At 41.3% G+C, this 17,323-nt stretch overlaps 1 long non-coding RNA gene across 1 annotated transcript; it reads left to right on the forward strand.

The window, feature by feature from the left end:
- Window positions 1–552: 552 nt before the first annotated feature.
- Window positions 553–2,383, forward strand: LOC109114909 (uncharacterized). The gene is made up of 2 exons (XR_016084413.1): window positions 553–694; window positions 1,430–2,383. It is a non-coding gene; the product is annotated as an uncharacterized LOC109114909 (long non-coding RNA).
- The last annotated feature ends 14,940 nt before the right edge of the window (window positions 2,384–17,323 follow it).

The raw sequence follows: 17,323 nt of genomic DNA on the forward strand, positions 1-17,323 counted from the left end.
ATGATAATTGTAATATTGTGGAGGGCTCCTCAAATGCCTTAAAAAACAATAAACATATTGTAATGGTTGGAAAGAATTTGAGATTATTCTATGAGACAAGTCGATAGCATTATAATTGATTTAGATGAAGTTGATGACATTCTTGTAAGTATAGTGTGTATAATGTAATTTAATTCCTTTACACTTCATTGTATTTATAATGTTTAAGATTTATGAATATTGATTTGTAATGTATGAATTTAATTATTTTGAGAAAGAACAATTAAATTCAAATAAATCGGATTTGGATGTATATTTGAGTGAACTCTGACTGTAAATTCACTGGTTTAACGTTATCTATTTATATCCTTCTTTAGAATTATTGGGAACCCTTTAATTTGTGGACCAAATGCTAAAAACAACTGTTCTGCTGTGTCACCAGAGCCACTTTCATTTCCACCAAATGCTCCAAGAGGTATATATGTACCCAATCAACTAGTTTTAAAGATTACTTTGATCACTTGAATAGGATGAATATCTAAGCTATAGGCATGTTGGGTTTTCCAGCTCAATCAGAATCTAGAGGAGCAAAAAGCCACCATGTGGCTATTGCATTTGGGGCAAGCACTGGGTCAGTTTCTCTTATCATCATTGCTGTTGGGTTGCTTCTCTGGTGGCGGCACAGACAACCAGCAAATTTTCTTTGATGTTAATGGTTAGTACCTCTTCCTATTCAAGGTACTATTTCCAGGACGATTTCTTGTACCAGTGCATGTAGATACGATAGTTAGAAGGTATTGAAGCTAGTTAATCTTTCTTAGTAGATTCTAGTACTTCAGTTGGTGAGTACATTGCTGATAGGGTCATATCCTTGGACATGCTTTGACTGATCTATGAACCCTTGTTTTAATCATTGGCTGAGTTTTTTAAACTACAGTTTGGACCATAAATTTGGAAATTGGGGATCTTCTGATTGGTTTGAGCTATATTTGCACCATTAGGTGGTTGACCAATTAAAAGATAAAGTCATTAAGAAAGTGGTGTGGAGTCCATTAAGGAAGCTGATCCTTGATGTGCCACATGACAATACAGGAGTTGTACATTGGAAGTACCAACACAGATTTTTTTTGACAGATATATAAAATTGTAGATTTCGCATAAACATCTTGTAGGCCAGAAAGCAACATATCATGGGGCAATTCCAAAACCTTTGTTGTGGTTTTTTAGGTTTGTTAAATGAGCGCGATGGACAGGATGCTGATTTTGATCCAGGAGATCTTGTCCTGTACCTATTTGATGTCTTCTCATATAAGATTTAATTATTTATTTGTTCAATGACCAACTCTTTAACCATGCTGATAAGACTTTATTTATCTTAAGAACTTACTTTTCTCTGTGTATATCTGTGCACATTGTGCCTGCATTTCTCAGCTAAAATGTTTCATGGCAGACCAATATGATCCAGAGGTTTGTTTGGGCCACTTGAAGAGGTACTTGTTTAAGAAACTCCGATCAGCAACTGACCATTTTAACTCAAAGAACATTCTAGGAAGGGGTGGCTCTGGAATTGTTTACAAGGGTTGCTTGCAAGATGAGACTCTTGTGGCAGTCCAAAGATTGAAAGACTACAATACAGCTGGTGGTGAAGTCCAATTCTAGACAGAAATTGAGATGATAAGCCTGGCTGTCCATCGGAATCTCCTTCGACTTTGTGGGTTCTGTATGACACAGAATGAAAGGCTTCTCGTCTATCCTTATATGCCAAATGGAAGTGTTGCTTCTCGATTAAGAGGTGAGCAAATTTGGTGTCTTCCTCAGTCTTATGCTTGAACCTTCAAATTGCTATAAGATTTGCAACATCAAATGACATTGGTTATTTTCTATTTATCAAGTTTGTCCTCCTACTCAGATGGGACCAACTGTTTTTGTGTATCGTGGTGGTAAAATTTGGCTTTTTGACAACTTGTGGTTTGAGTATGTTATACACACCTCCTTGGATAAAAAAGCAGTCTCTGCATCTGAGTAGGAGGACAAACTTGATAAATAGAAAATAACCACTGTCATTTGATGTTGCAAATCTTATAGCAATTTGAAGGTTCAAGCATAAGACTGAGGAAGACACCAAATTTGCTTACACACACCTCCAATCAGCAGCAACACCCTTCGAAGAACCGGTTCCTGTCTTCTTCGGCAGCAAGAGGTTGTGAATGTTGGGCATCACACCACCATTTGCGATCGTAATGGCACCCAGCAACTTGCTTAGTTCTTCATTGTTTCTGACCGCCAACTGAATATGCCTTGGCACTATCCCTGTCTTCTTATTATCCCTTGTTGCGTTTCCAGCTAATTCTAAAACCTGTTTTCAAGAATTATTAGTATAATTTATTCAATTCAATTCTTCAAACAGGTGTACCAATTGGTATAATTTCATATATATTTTCATACAGGTTTTATGTTTTGATTGAATATATTTTCATACAGGTATATCGATTGGAATTTTTATGTAACAATATTCACAGTATATTGCACTTTTTTTTTAAAAAAAATTGGAACATTTTTAGAGGCGGCCAAAAGTGCCTCTAAATATTAAAGCATATATCTTTAGAGACAGCCAAATGTGCCTCTAATTGAGATTTGTTTTTCTTAGATTTCTTTTAGAGGCACATAAAATTGCCGCAAAATCATTTAAAGGCGTTCAAATACGTCTCTAAATTGAACTTACAAGTGCCTCTATACAGGACTTTTAGCGTTAGTGAAATAGAGGCAGTCGTATGTGCCTCTAAAAGTCCAATTTAGAGGTGAATCCACCTCTAAAGCTCAACCAAGAACCTCTAAAACATTTAGCGACTGGGCATTTAGAGGCATTCACCCGACCATCTCCTATTTTCTTTAGAGGCATTTTTTTCAGCTTTTAGAGGTAGTAATGGCCGCCTCTATATATGAATTTTCCAGTAGTGGATGAATAAATTTAAAAATGATGGAATGTGTTTAAAGTTAAAGTCATTTTGATTTTTTTTTTTAAATTCACATTGGAAGTTTAGAACATTTGCATGTCTTTTGGACATCTCATCATCTATTTATGTTATTTTTCTGTTTGGTCTTTAATCTTTACTTTTATTGTTCACTTTTTGAAATTTTGAATTTTCAAGTTTTTTATAGTTGTTGGTAAATTTGTTGGGGGAAGAGTCAATCTTTCCTTTCTTGAAGATCAATTGAATGCAAACTTTCTTTTCGAAATTTGAATTTTAGGTTAATTCATTTAATAGTTTAGTTAACATTTTTCATGTTTCAATTTTTAATTTTTCAATAATGACAGGGTTGAATCAAGTTGACTTGTGGGTCAACCTTAATCCAAATGTTTAAGGTCAGGGTTGTGAACATCCAAATTGAGAGGGAAGGTGTTAAGCACCCCTCTCCCATACTCAATGTGTAGTACCATTCCCCTAATTTAGTAAAGAAAGAATAAGAATTAAAGGAAACAAAACCTACTAGATTTCTAGCAACCTTACCCATCAAAGAGGATAGTCATGGTGGCTTGTTTCCTAAGTGATTTAACCCTCTCATTCTCTTTTTGGGTGAGAGAAACCTTAAAGGAGCAAAGGATTACGCAACTACATGCATCCCCATTCTTTATCCAAGGTTCCCCTCATTCTTACTAAGTTAATGAGAGAAATCAAAACACAAGGGAATCAATCCCCTATGAGCCACCTCACTTAGGGCTCACTAAACACAATTTACATTTAGGATTTAAAACAAAAAAAAACAAGGAAACAAAAAATATCCAATAAACAAGATAGAAACTAGCTTCAATTAAAGTTTAACATAAGCTAAATCTCCATTACACATGTATTCTAGCATTCAAAGAAAAAAAAAAAAACTAACATGCATATTCACTTAACTTGCCAAATCTGAATTGGAACACTATAAAAAAGGGAAGGATTTAAGTAGTAATATTGGTTCAAGTTAAATTAAATAATTCTAGACAAGATGATGAATATTCATTCCAATACATAAAGAAAATAACTCTAATGCTCCCTACACCTAAACATTATGACATCAAGTTTTTTTTAAGAAATAACAACCTTTAACCAACAAGATACATAATGCTGAAAACAAATATGATGAGGGCAGATTTGGCCCTTCAGTGAAATTGCAACACGTGGCACATCGTGACAACTAGGCGACACCTAGGCAACAACTTACCAAGCCTGGCGCATGGCCTGCACGTGGCTTGCGCGCTGCCTGGCGCGGCCTGCGCGACCTGGCCGACCTGGATCAACCCGACACATGATCCGACCTGGCCGACCTGGATCAGCTCGACACATGATCCGACCTGGCCGACCTGGCAACCCATAAGACGCCCACTGGAACCAAACGGCATTACCCCGCGAGCTCGGTAGCTCACCAAGGAGCTCGCCAAGGAGTTCGGTAGCTCACCAAAGAGATCGCCAAGGAGCAAGGCAGCTCTCCAAGGAGCTCGCCACCAAGGAGCCAGGCAGCTCGGCAAAGCTCGCCACAAGCAGCTCGGCATAGCTCCCCTGGGCAGCTCGCCACTTGTAGGGAAGCTCGGTACAGAAGAGTAGTTTGGCATATCGCAGGAAGATCTCTTGGCTGACAACCTGGCCCAGACACCGACCCGCCGACTAACACAGGCGTCGACCTGATAACCTGGCCCAGACACCGACCCGCCGACTGACATAGGCGCCGACCTGACAACCTGGCCCAAACACCAACCCGCCGACTAACACAGGCGCCGACCTGACAACCTGGCCTAGGCGCCGACCTGGCCGCCTAACACAAGCGCCAGCCTGACAGCCTCAAGGAGTTCACCACCGTACCCCGGTTCTTACGGGATATGATGAGTCTTACCGTTTGAAGGCTTTTTACCCACCTAACCCATGAGGACACCACTATATAAGGACACCGACCCCCAAAGCCAAAGGGAGAAGGGAAAAAAGGATGGTAACCCCTGCTCTCTAGTTCTCTCATTTCTCTCCAAGCTCTCTGTAATCAGAATGCTAACTTAGGCATCGGAGAGTCCCCGCCGGGAAAATACCCCCGGGGTAACCCCTGCTCTCTAGCTCTCTCATTTCTCTCCAAGCTCTCTGTAATCAGAATGCTAACTTAGGCATCAGAGAGTCCCCGCCGCCTACAAGGGAGAGGAAAGCACCTCATGCAGAGGGTAGTCGAGTTGCGCTGCACCAGGGAGCTCCACCATCCTCTGAGTTGTAGGCTGCCTAGGAGCAGGTCAAATGACGAGTCCACTAGGCAGTTCGCCACCAGGGAACTCGCCACTAGGCAGTTCGCCACCAGGGAGCTCGACACTAGGCAGTTCGCCACCAAGCAGTTCGCCGCCAGACAATTCGCCACCAAGTAGTTCTCCACCAGGGAGTTCGCCACCAAGCAATTCGTCACCAAGTAGCTCTCCACCAGGGAGCTCGCCACTAGGCAGTTCTCCACCAGGGAGTTCGCCACCAAGTAGCTCATCACCAAGGCACGTCACCACCGGGTCAAATAACGAGGTACTTAGCCAAAAAAAAATTTATACATCACAAAAAATGGTACGTGACCAGAAACGGTTACATCAATTGGCGCCGTCTGTGGGAACACGCTACAAAAAGCTAAGTTCTCAACCTACAAAAGCTCGGTTCTCATCATACCAAAGCTAAGTCCTCACTTTTTAGAAATTGAAGCTATCGCTTTATAGTTTACATTTTTTATGAACTCAAAGACTATGTAGGGAGCTAACAGACTAAGTAGCTCTACCAACCTTACTTTCAATTCAGATAATGCCTCATCAATCCTCTCCGCAAGGTCCCCCTACAAAGATGAGCTCTTCGTGGCTTCCGCGGGAGTTGGCGGCCAACAAACTACATAGGCGCCCTTACCGGTCGAGCCTTCCAAGGCTCCCATATGAGCTGGCGACCTAAAGTTAGTAGTGCTGCCCCCGAAGGTCGAGCTCCTAGTAGCTTCTTGTAGGAGTGGGTGACCGGCATTACGAAGTTGATGCAGCACAATCATAGCTCAGCACCTCACAAGCAAAACCTATGGGCCACAATACTGCTTAAGACCCGGTCGCCTCTCCGGCACGGGCAAAGTAAAAAAAGAGTAGACTACGAGTCACTCCCAAAGCCTACGGGCCACATTACTGCTTAAGACCCGGTCGCCTCTCCGGCACGGGCAAAGTCAAAAAAGAGTAGACTATGAGTCACTCTCAAAGCCTACGGGCCACATTATTGCTTAAGACTCGGTCGCCTCTCCGGCACGGGCAAAAGTCAAAGAAGAGTAGACTACGAGTCACTCCCAAAGCCTATGGGCCACACTATTGCTAAATATCCAGTCGCTTCCTCAGTAGGAGCAAAATCAGCAAAAGTGAACTATAAGTTGCCCCAGAGCCTAAGGGCTACACTACGGAACTGGCGGAGACCCCCTCGCCTTACTCGCAGCTCGCCACATACAGGTAGCTCCCAAAGCCTAAGGAATTGGATCAGCACTTACTAGCTCGTCGACTTACGGGCCAAAAGAAATCTACTCCCTTCACTGAGTTACTCTCAGCTTGGGAGTGGGGGGCAAATGATGAGGTTAGATTTGGCCCTCCAGTGAAATTGTGACATGTGGCACCTCATGACAACTAGGCGACACCTAGGCAACAACTCACCAAATCGGTGTCCCGCCGAGGCACCGACCTGGCCAACCTGGCTGGCCTGGCGCGTGGCCTACGCGCGACCTGGCCGACCTGGATCAGCCCGGCACATGATCCGACCTGGCCGACCTGGATCAACCCCGCACATGATCCGACCTGGCCGACCTGGATCAGCCCGGCACATGATCCGACTTGGATCAGCCCGGCACATGATCCGACCTAGCAGACCTGGCAACCCATATGACACCCACCGGAACCAAACGGCATACCCCGCGAGCTCGGTAGCTCACCAAGGAGCTCGGTAGCTCACCAAAGAGCTCGCCAAGGAGCTAGGCAGCTCGCCACCAAGGAGCCAGGCAGCTCGGCATAGCCCAAGGAGCTCGGCATAGCTACCCCAGGCAGCTCGCCACTTGTAGGGTAGCTCAGTACAGAAGAGTAGTTTGGTGTATCGCAGGAAGATCTCCTGCCTGGCCCAGACACCGACTGACATAGGCGTCGACCTGACAACCTGGCCCAGACACCGACCCACCGACTGACACGGGCGCCAACCTGACAACCTGGCCCAGACACTGACCCGCCGACTGACATAGGCGTTGACCTGGCCACTTGACACAAGCACCAGCCTGACAACCTCGAGGAGTTCACCACCATACCCCGGTTCTGACGGGATATGACGAGTCTTACCGTTTGAAGGCTTTTCACCCACCTAACCCGCGAGGACACCACGATATAAGGACTCCGACCCCCAAAGCCAAAGGGAGAAGGGAAAAAAGGATGGTAACCCCTGCTCTCTAGCTCTCTCATTTCTCTCCAAGTTCTTTGTAATCAGAATGCTAACTTAGGCATCGAAGAGTCCCCGCCGGGAAAATACCCCCGGGGTAACCCCTGCTCTCTAGCTCTCTCATTTCTCTCCAAGCTCTCTGTAATTAGAATGCTAACTTAGGCATCGGAGAGTCCCCGTCGGGAAAATACCCCCGGGTCCTCTGATTCAGTTCTCGCAGGTCCCTCAGCTCCCGTCGCCTACAAAGGAGAGGAAATCACCTCATGCAGAGGGTAGTCGGGTTGCGTTGCACCAGGGAGCTCCACCATCCTCTGAGTTGCAGGCCGCCTAGGAGCAGGTCAAATGACGAGTCCACCAGGGAGCTCACCACCAGGCAGTTCGCCACCAGGGCGCTCGCCACCAGGCAGTTCGCCACTAGGGAGCTCACCACCAGGCAATTCGCCACCAGGCAGTTCACCACCAAGCATTTCGCCACCAAGTAGTTCTCCACCAGGGAGTTCGCCACCAAGAAATTTGTCACCAAGTAGCTCTCCACCAGGGAGCTCGCCACTAGGTAGTTCTCCACCAGGGAGTTCGCCACCAAGTAGCTCTCCACTAGGGAGTTCGCCACCAGGCAGTTCTCCACCAGGGAGTTCGCCACCAAGTAGCTCATCACCAAGGCACATCACCACCGGGTCAAATAACGAGGTACTTAGCCAAAAAAAATTTATACATCACAAAAAATGGTACGTGACCAGAAACGGTTACATCAAAATATATCCTAGAACATTAGTAAAACTGAAGAAAATATAAAAAAATTAAAATAAAAAAGGGGTAAGGCGAATAACTCACCTCTTTGTGGCCTTTGATCAAGCACTTTGTAGAGTGGATGATGCTGAAATATTGATTTCGGGTTTGCACAAATGCAATGGCTGAATCTCTTTCCTTGCTTTGTTCTTGGGATTAACTCGGCCCTAAGACTTTTGGGCTGAATGTCTTCGTTGTTGTTCTTTTCTCCGCCTTGGCTTTTCCATGTGACCAAATGGGGAGTTTTTCCAAGGTTTAGGCTATGAGAAGGGAAGATGGTGGAAAGGAAGAAAAAGGATTAGGTTTTGGGGTTAGCAGAACTAGGGTTTTGATGGAGTTAGATTTTGGTTTGGGGTTGAGAAGTACGAAGATGAGGGTGATGGGTGAATGAGTGGATTTCGGTTGGGGAAGTAGAGGGTGTTGAAGGGCGAAAGAGTATGGGATTTTCGGTTTAGGTGTAGGGGTGAGAGAACTAGAGAGAGATTTTGGGAGAAAGAGAGAGAGAGTGATTACGATGAAAGAGAGAGAGAGAGGGTTGGAGGGGTTGGGGTTTCTTTACCTGGCCAAATGAGGTAGGAAGGGCTTTCCTTCACCTTCTTTCTTGGAACAAATGGGAGAGCTTTTCTTCTATTTCCTTGGGGCGAGTAGACCTTTTTCTAAGGGATGGGAGGGCGGCCACGTTTTTCCTTTTTCTTTGTTTTTCTCTCATTGATCTTTTCCTTTTTTCACCGAATTTAATGCCTTGGGGATAGCTCCCCTTGATTTTCTCCCCCTTGTCCCCTTTCCTTTAATGCCTAGAATGGGGTGTGTGGTGTGTGGGGTGGGGGGGGTTAAATTTAAAATTTGAATTGGAGGGGGAATGGATAGGTGGCGGCTGGGGTTTTAGAATTTAGGGTTTTTGGGTGTGGAAGTGAATGTTAGCCCGATCTTAGGGTGGAGAAACAAGGGCGGATTAAATATAGGGCTAAGATTGATTCTAGGTTTAGTGGGGGCTTTGGGTGATTTTCGAAAATGTGTAGGGTCCTAATCGAAAATATGCAGGATTTTTTCGCAATGAAGGGCAATTCTAAGGGGTAGGGTGTGCAGGATTTAAGGGTTGTGATTAAAACCCAAGATATTAGGGTTTATCTCGAACAACGAAATCACACGAATTAGAATCTTCATAAATAAAGGGGCAAAATGGGGAATTTTGTAACGAGATTTTCCAAGGGGGTTCCAAGGTGTCTGAAAAGGGTAATGATGGGGTTTGATGACCTTGAAAGGTGTGTCATAGTGAAAAATTGTGATTTGTCACATTACAGGAGTGTTTTAATTAATATGATAAACTAAATGGGGTGTCTTAGTAAATGACCCTATATTTTATACACATATTATATGTATTAAAATATAAAATATTATACATATTAAATATAGTATACATAAAGGTACGAGGTCTAATGCTCAATGTAGGCTTGAGTTATCTCTCATTTTTTTACTATAAGTGCTAAAATTGGCCTATGGTTACTCCCAAGGTTCAAAGTATTGATACGATATGTTCTATATTGGGTGTATCCTATTGTTATCTATATGTCACCAATATGATTTTAATGAGAGTTTGGTAATTTGAATGTTTTAAAATGTTAAATGATGTGTCAAGACCTTGTCAAGACAAGCCAAAAGTTAAAAAATTATAGTTTTAATTAGCCAATTTAATATGCAAAATTTACATATTGAGAGTATCAATAATTTGAACCATGATGACCCTCTAATAGTATTTGAAGATCAACAGCTTGTTAGCATTGAAGATGAATTACTTATTCAATAGCATTTCCATAAAGAGCACGAGTTGATACCCATCGTTATCGAGAGAAATATGTATGAGGTAAAAAAAGGGTTACAAGGACATGGTCTTAAAAATAATCTAAGGGTAATTTAGGGTTATAAAAACATATAAGCGTACAATCAAGTGACAAGGGATAAAATGAGGAAATCTAGAAGTACAAGATGTCTTTATCACAAAATAAAGTTCGAAGGTGTCATGATCCCCTAAGTGTTATATGTAGCATTAATTTGAATTCATTTCTGCTATGACACTCTTGCAGCTCAGGGTTAAAATAGAAAATCGTGTCCTTAGATGTATTGTAGTAGCCTCACCACGAAACCACTTAATCAGATTCAAGGTGGGGCCATGGTAACAAATCAAAGGCTTTGATTCAATTGTTTCAATGCAGGGCTACGACATTGTCATAGCAAATGTGGGTTATTGTAATTTACCCTATTCTTTTTTATGGTTTTACATTCAACATTAACAACATGTCTAGTTTTAAGTTATTTATCTATTAGGCATCTCATCTGTCTAGTGATCTCTACGTTTGAGATGCCAAAGTCATGAATACCTGATTCATTTGCCATGTGGCCAAGCACTTGTGAATAGAAATTCTAATATGACAGTCTACATACCCTAAAGTGGGACCTCCTTGATTGAAATCACATGAATTGTGGGATTGTAGAAGGTCCTTGAGATACATGAAAGAAATAATCCCTGTAAAAAAGCATGATTAGTTGAAAGCTTATAGCCAAACAACGATTGTCGAAGCAAGAGGGAGCCATAGGATTTATAATATGATAGTACAATAGGAATCAAGATGTATTGGCATAAATTTTCAATGGTTGCTACCTATTAAGGGGGCGTTTGATTGTACTTTTTAGATGTTTGAATTTGAAAATTTTGTTTTTCAGATTCTCATATTTGGTTTTTCCTCTTAAATTTGATTTGAATCTTATTTTCAGATATGAAAACTGTAGAGATTGGGTCGGCTCTTAATGCAATCAGATGCATTTCAGATCCGGTGCATAGTCGAAACTGCCCTTACAATATTTTGGAAATGATGCATACTACCCCTGATAACCCCAAACCCATAAAACATAGTCATTTTCGTGTTTTCTCAGGGAGGAAGCGCCGTTGGTGAATCCAAGCTCCAGGAAGAACACCACTGGTGAATCCAAGCTCTAGGTAGTCCTTCTTCTTATTTTCTTCATCAAACGAAGGTGTCTTCTTCCTTATTTTGTTGTTTATGTGTTTAAATATTTTTGCTTTGGTGATAAGAATCTGATTCGTTTGATTTATTTATGTTTTTGTTGTTTATGTGTTTAAATATTTTTGCTTTAGTGGTTTTTGGAAGATTGATTTATTGAACAAAGGATTATTGAGGGTTTTTTTCCTCTTCTACATATGAAGTGGACAAATGAACGATCCCAAGTCTTGGATTTGAGTGTTGGGTAGACCTGTTCATGGGCCGGTTAGCCCGATGGCCCAGCCCGCACCCCGATCGGGCCTGGTCATGTAATTAGGCCTGCGGGCCTGACCTCGGGCCTAACACAGTAAGCCCGACTGTGTTTCGGGTCAGGCTCGAGATTTGTCAAAAAAGCCCGGCCCAACTCGGTCCGATTCAACATTATATATTTTATAAAATACATAATGTGTATTTTATATATTATATAAAATATATAAATAATATAATATTTATTGAAATATATATATTTATAATTTAATATTATACATTTTTTATTTTTTATTTTAAAATTTCTCTCTCTCTCTCTCTCTCTCTCTCTTTCTATTCAGCCGCTTCAATAGTAGTAACAGCATGGGCTAAATTTCGGGCTCGGGCTTTGGGATTTTTATGAGGGCCAGGTTCGGGCCCAAGTTGTAAGCCCGATGGTCGGGCCGGGCTCGGGCTCAGGCCTTAGAAAAATCTGTTAATATAGAGGGAAAGCCTGGCCCGAGCCCGGCCCATGAACAGGTCTAGTGTTGGGGGAGTTGTATGGTTTATGTTCTGAGTAAAGGATCTAGGTCCCTTACGTTATTTCCTTAGAATTAAAATTGCCTGCCCTCAACATGACAAAGCTTATGTTGTAGGTGTCCTCTTGGAACCATATACTTTTTTCCATTTATTTTAAGTTGCTTTGATCTGTTATTGCATCTCACTTTAAGGGGCTTCACCTCACTTTTTTTTTTTATTGCTTTGAGAATTTTCTTTTGTGTGATTACTATATGCTTTGAGTTTGGGTTTTCTACTTCTGACATAGGTCATACCTTATGATTAATAGGGGGTCAGGAATGGTTACTGGAGATAATTTTGATAAAGACACTTGGAAGGACCCAGCCTTGCAAAAACTATTGTTGGACTTATGCCTTGATGAGGTGTCCACCCATGGGAGACAAGGTGGATCATTGAAGAAAGAATCATGCATGGACACGGGTTCAGAAGAAGTTAATGGAAAAGATCCAAAAGAACTTCTTACAGAAACATCTAAAGAATGTGTTCGATTACTTGAAGAGAAAATATCAACTATGGTTGACACTTATCAATAGGACTAGAAATGGGTATAATCCATCTACTGATACAGTTGACTGGTCAAATGAGCTGTGGGAAGAATTCTTGAAGGTAAACTACACTAAAATTTTGTTGTTGGGAGGTAATGTATTTGTGTGTAGGATCTAATAGGATGGCTTGTTTGTTTGTTTGATAATAGGCCTACCCAAATGCGAAAGTATTTAGGTATGCAGGAGTGCAATTTGTCAACGAGTGCAAAGCAGTGTTCGATGGGGTTTGTTCAACTAGTGAAGTTGGCTGGACTCCGTTGGCAAATAGGCCAAGACTAGTGGCCTCTACCGGTGTACATGATGATACACAAGAGGGTGGTCCTATTGACATTACTGACACTCCTACCACATCTCTCACAATGCCCCAGACTCAAACACAACATACATTTGAAGAGTCTATAGGTCCAAGTGAAAGACCCTCCAAGAGGGAAAAGAAGTTCCCTAATGAGATTGATGCTACGATGGAGTAGTTTCTTGACATTATGATTGCTAAGGATGGAGGACCAACTGTGGAAGAATGTATGCAGAAGCTAGTTGATATCGGTTGGACAACTAGAACTCCTTTATATATAGAAGCTATCTTTTTGGAAAACCCAAACTATAGGAAGGAATGGATCCGTTTGTATGGATCTTGTGACACACCCGACGAGGAGGCAATGAAGACACCATTAAAGGAGACTAGATATACCTTTTCTAAAAAGAAAATACCTTGACATCATAATTAAAATTTTTAGATTGAGACACTAGGCCCAACTTGTTGACAATCCTAATATATAGCTTTTTCCTATATATAATTGTGGTGAGTTATTTTTAGGTTGTTACTTTTATGTGGTTTATTATGAAACTTAAACATGGTTGTAGGTTAATGGTGGTCTTGTTTTCTAGTTTTGATAGATTTGACCTAGGTCATAGGCTTCTAATTTTTAATTGCATTTTTTATTAAGGTTGTGTTTGGTTACAGTGCAATTTTATTTGCACTAGTACAAATGCATAAGAATGCAAATGAAAGAAAATGCAAATTCTTATTTAATTTTGTTTTGGATTTTACTTTATTTTGCTTCATGTCTTAATTTACTTGATTTGTTTTGCAATCAAACAAAATAAGCTAAACTTTGAAACAAAAAATACGTCAGGATTTACATTCAAATCATTTGCATTGCCATAGTTTTGCATCAATGCAAATTTATTTGCATTGCAACCAAATACAACCTAAAGAGCAAAAGGGATATTTATCTAGACTAATGACTCAAATGGGTTGATAAAAAGAGAGTCTAGACCTACAACATCATTTGTGTTTTTGAGAAGTGGGTGAGAGTAAGTTGGTAGGTCCCATGAAAAAGAAATAAACCCGTATTCATTTTCTGGTATTAGTGGGTCTCATGAAAAAGAACAATTCCTGAGCGACTCATTTACTTGGAGAAGTAATACTTTCCTCAGAATTGGGTAAATTACTTACCTATGTGTGTCCGAAAGTCATTAATATGTGATGAGACAATAGTATCCCTTCAATAATATCAACTTTTGAATAAGTTGGTCATTGTACACCTTTACCTAGAAATAAAAGAACACCGATAAGTATGCTTATCTAGATAAGTGTTTCCCAAAAAATAGTTGTCTGGATTGTTAGATAGTTTTGTATGCCCTTAGCTTCAATTATTTTTGATGTACTTTTAATATTCAGTGTAAATAGATAAAGTACGTGTTTGATTCATGTTGTGTGGTATATTTCTGTGTAAGACCCTTAAACTGGACACTTAATGAGACTTGTGTTAGTTTAGAAAATTCACAGCCGTTGGATAAGTCTGGGGAGATTTATCCTATCAAGGCTGACACTGGTGTGTTGCCAAGTGTTGGGGTGGCTTGTCTTAGCCGCTAGGGTGAGACCCAAGGCACATGCAGTGTAGGATTACTTGAATCCTTGAACCAAACCAGATTTCCAGTATTGCCTTGGACCTTGGAAATTGATGGGCAAAACTAGAATATTACACCTGACCCCTAGACCCGATTATGGTACTACACTATGTGTCAGATTGGCCTGTGTTTGATACGTCAATCAGTGAGATCCTTAGCGGGGGTCAAAACCTGGGTATGATGGGACAGTATGAGAATTCATCTGAGTGGGTGATCATAGTGACGGGATCAGCCTCTTTGTCGGACAAAGGTAATGATCAGGGCTGCACTCTCTCTGATGGAAACCAAATTGCTAGCAGTTGATTTCAATCATTGGAATTTTGTTTTGCAAAATTTACATATATGATATATATACTTATATATGGTTTCAAAATGTTTGCAAATGGTTTTAATTCCCGGGATCCATATCAGTAGAGAATGCAACACTGCTCCTTGCAGCCGAGGGAGAGATACTCTCTTTTCGAGCAGTGCTTGATCATTATGGGTTGAGAGGTTAAGTGTAAGCCCATTTAGGATAATACCTGATGGGCTAATCTTGCATCTGCCCACAGTCCCTGGGTTTTTATAAGATGGCTTGGCCCAGGGACCACTTAGTGTAAGTGTTGGGCCCATGTGATCGGCTCAGGGGGTTCACTAGGCTTTTAAGTGAATTTGGTTAGGCCTTCTAATAGAGGTTGGGCCGAACCCATGTGGCTGATGTGTGGATCAATGCTTGGGTCTCACGCCATACAAAGAAGCCCAACTGGGCAACAGGTTGGAAGACTATTGAACACTTGATACATATTGGGCCTAAAGCCCATTTTGATCTGGGCTGATTTGATCAGTCACTTAAAGGGGCGGATGTGAGATTATGTTAAGTCCAAAAGCTGATCTAATCTGCTGATAGGATTAAGAGGAGTCCAAATCCAAATACAGATTTGGATAAGGACAACTCCTAATATCATTAGGAGGTTTCTTAATCACCAAGAAAGAGGAGGAAACCCTAATTCCGAAATACTTGAATTCGAACACTAGGTGTTTTTAGCAGAACACTCTCTGCATTCTTAAGATAGGATCTCAGATAACCCTAGAGAAGAAAATAGATGTTTGCCACCTTCTTCTCTAGCATTCTCCTCCAACAGTCGCCGCCACCTTTTCTACCAGTTCGAGTTCTCAGTTAGAGAAGATCAAGAAAGGTTCTTGATTGTTCGTGTGGTGCTCACAATCTTCCATTGAGTTCTTCAGAAGAACCTGGTTCGTGGGACGAACACTATTGGTTAGGCTCCATCATCACTGTGTCATCTTCAGTGGGAGCTGATCTTGGGATCTTCTTTGGGCGTGAACACCAACGTTGGGAGATACTGCTTCTCCGGATCAGGTATAATCCCTCCCTCCTCTTTTGGTTCAAATCTGGTTTGGTTTGGTTCGAATAGGATCCTTGAATTTTGATTCTAAAATCAGGGAATACGATTCCCAGTTGGAAGAAAGGTAGAAAATTTTTGAATTCGCCCACCCATTCCGCAACCCTTTTGGCGTCCATACGATGGATCCTACCATTCTTTCATGGATAAATGCATTTACCTAGATAAATCATTTACCAAAACACAAACGAGGCCGAGTAGTAACTAACAATGCTAAGCATATCACATAACAACTTTGTGCTCTTCTACACCACATGAGAAGCATGCCTTTATGAGCATTGCTTTGAACACTATTTATGTGTTGAAGATAGGAGGTGGGTGATTATGACAATTCTTTTTTGGGAATACATGGGTGTCAATGGGCTAGGTTAAATGGTAAACCTAGCTTGACCCAATAGTCTTGATGATTAGACCTGACTCACAGGCTATGCTTCGGTCCTAGCTTACACTATGTTGGGCTTAGGCTTCGGGTCGGGCCCTATTCAAATTTTGGCAAAAGCCAAGCCCGAGCCGGACCCATGAACATGTCTACTGATGATCATTTCATTACAACAGTTAGAAAATAGTGAGTGTTTCTTCGGCCCTAGTGAAGCATGGCATTAATGTGATTTAGCTAAGTTAATTTAATGTTTTTTGTTGCTAAAAAAAAGGCATTATTGTTACCAAATATTTTGGCTATGTGATATAGAATAGAAAACACCTATACAATATATTAGTCACAAAGAAAAGTTATAAAAATGCAATCAAAGGACTCTAATTAGTAAATAACATCGGAAAAAAGAAAAGCAAAAATGAGAGAACAATCACACAAAAAAAATGCAATTAGTAATTTGTGATTAGGGTTAAGGTGGGTGTTTTGGATTGTACCCTATATGGTCAACGTGGGTTCGGGAATTGCATTTTGTTAAATTGGATTGGATTGGGTCAGGTTTGAATGGAGGCAAACCCCGTATCAAACCCAACCCATTTGCATACCTAGACATAGACCTGTTCATGGGCCGGGCTTGGGCTTGGCTTTTGCCAAAATTTGAATTGGCCCAGTCAAAAGCTCGAACTCAGCATAGTGTAAAGTCAGGCCTGAATCCCGGCCTGTGAATAAATCTACCTAGACATAACCATCTTACCAATATTAGTGTTATGTTACACTTGTACAATCATATTCAAGGTTCAATTTGTTGTCATAACACGTACGATACTACTTAATGGACCTCACAAACTTAATTTTTTGGCTATAATTTTTGTTGTTAGAACGGGTCGCCCATTCGAACTGGATGATCAAACCATCAACCCGAAAACCGGTGGCTAGAACGGTTCCATAATTTTTTTGCTTGTAATTTTTGTTGTCAAAATGGGCCATCTGTTCGAACCAGACAGTTTGACCGTTTGGTTTGACCAAATAACATAACACGTATGATATTGCTTAATGGACCTCACATACTCAATTTTAATTTTTGTTGTCA

This window comes from Nelumbo nucifera, chromosome 3, assembly GCF_055504915.1.
Source record: "Nelumbo nucifera cultivar China Antique chromosome 3, China Antique-T2T, whole genome shotgun sequence".
Classification (NCBI taxonomy): Eukaryota; Viridiplantae; Streptophyta; class Magnoliopsida; order Proteales; family Nelumbonaceae; genus Nelumbo; species Nelumbo nucifera.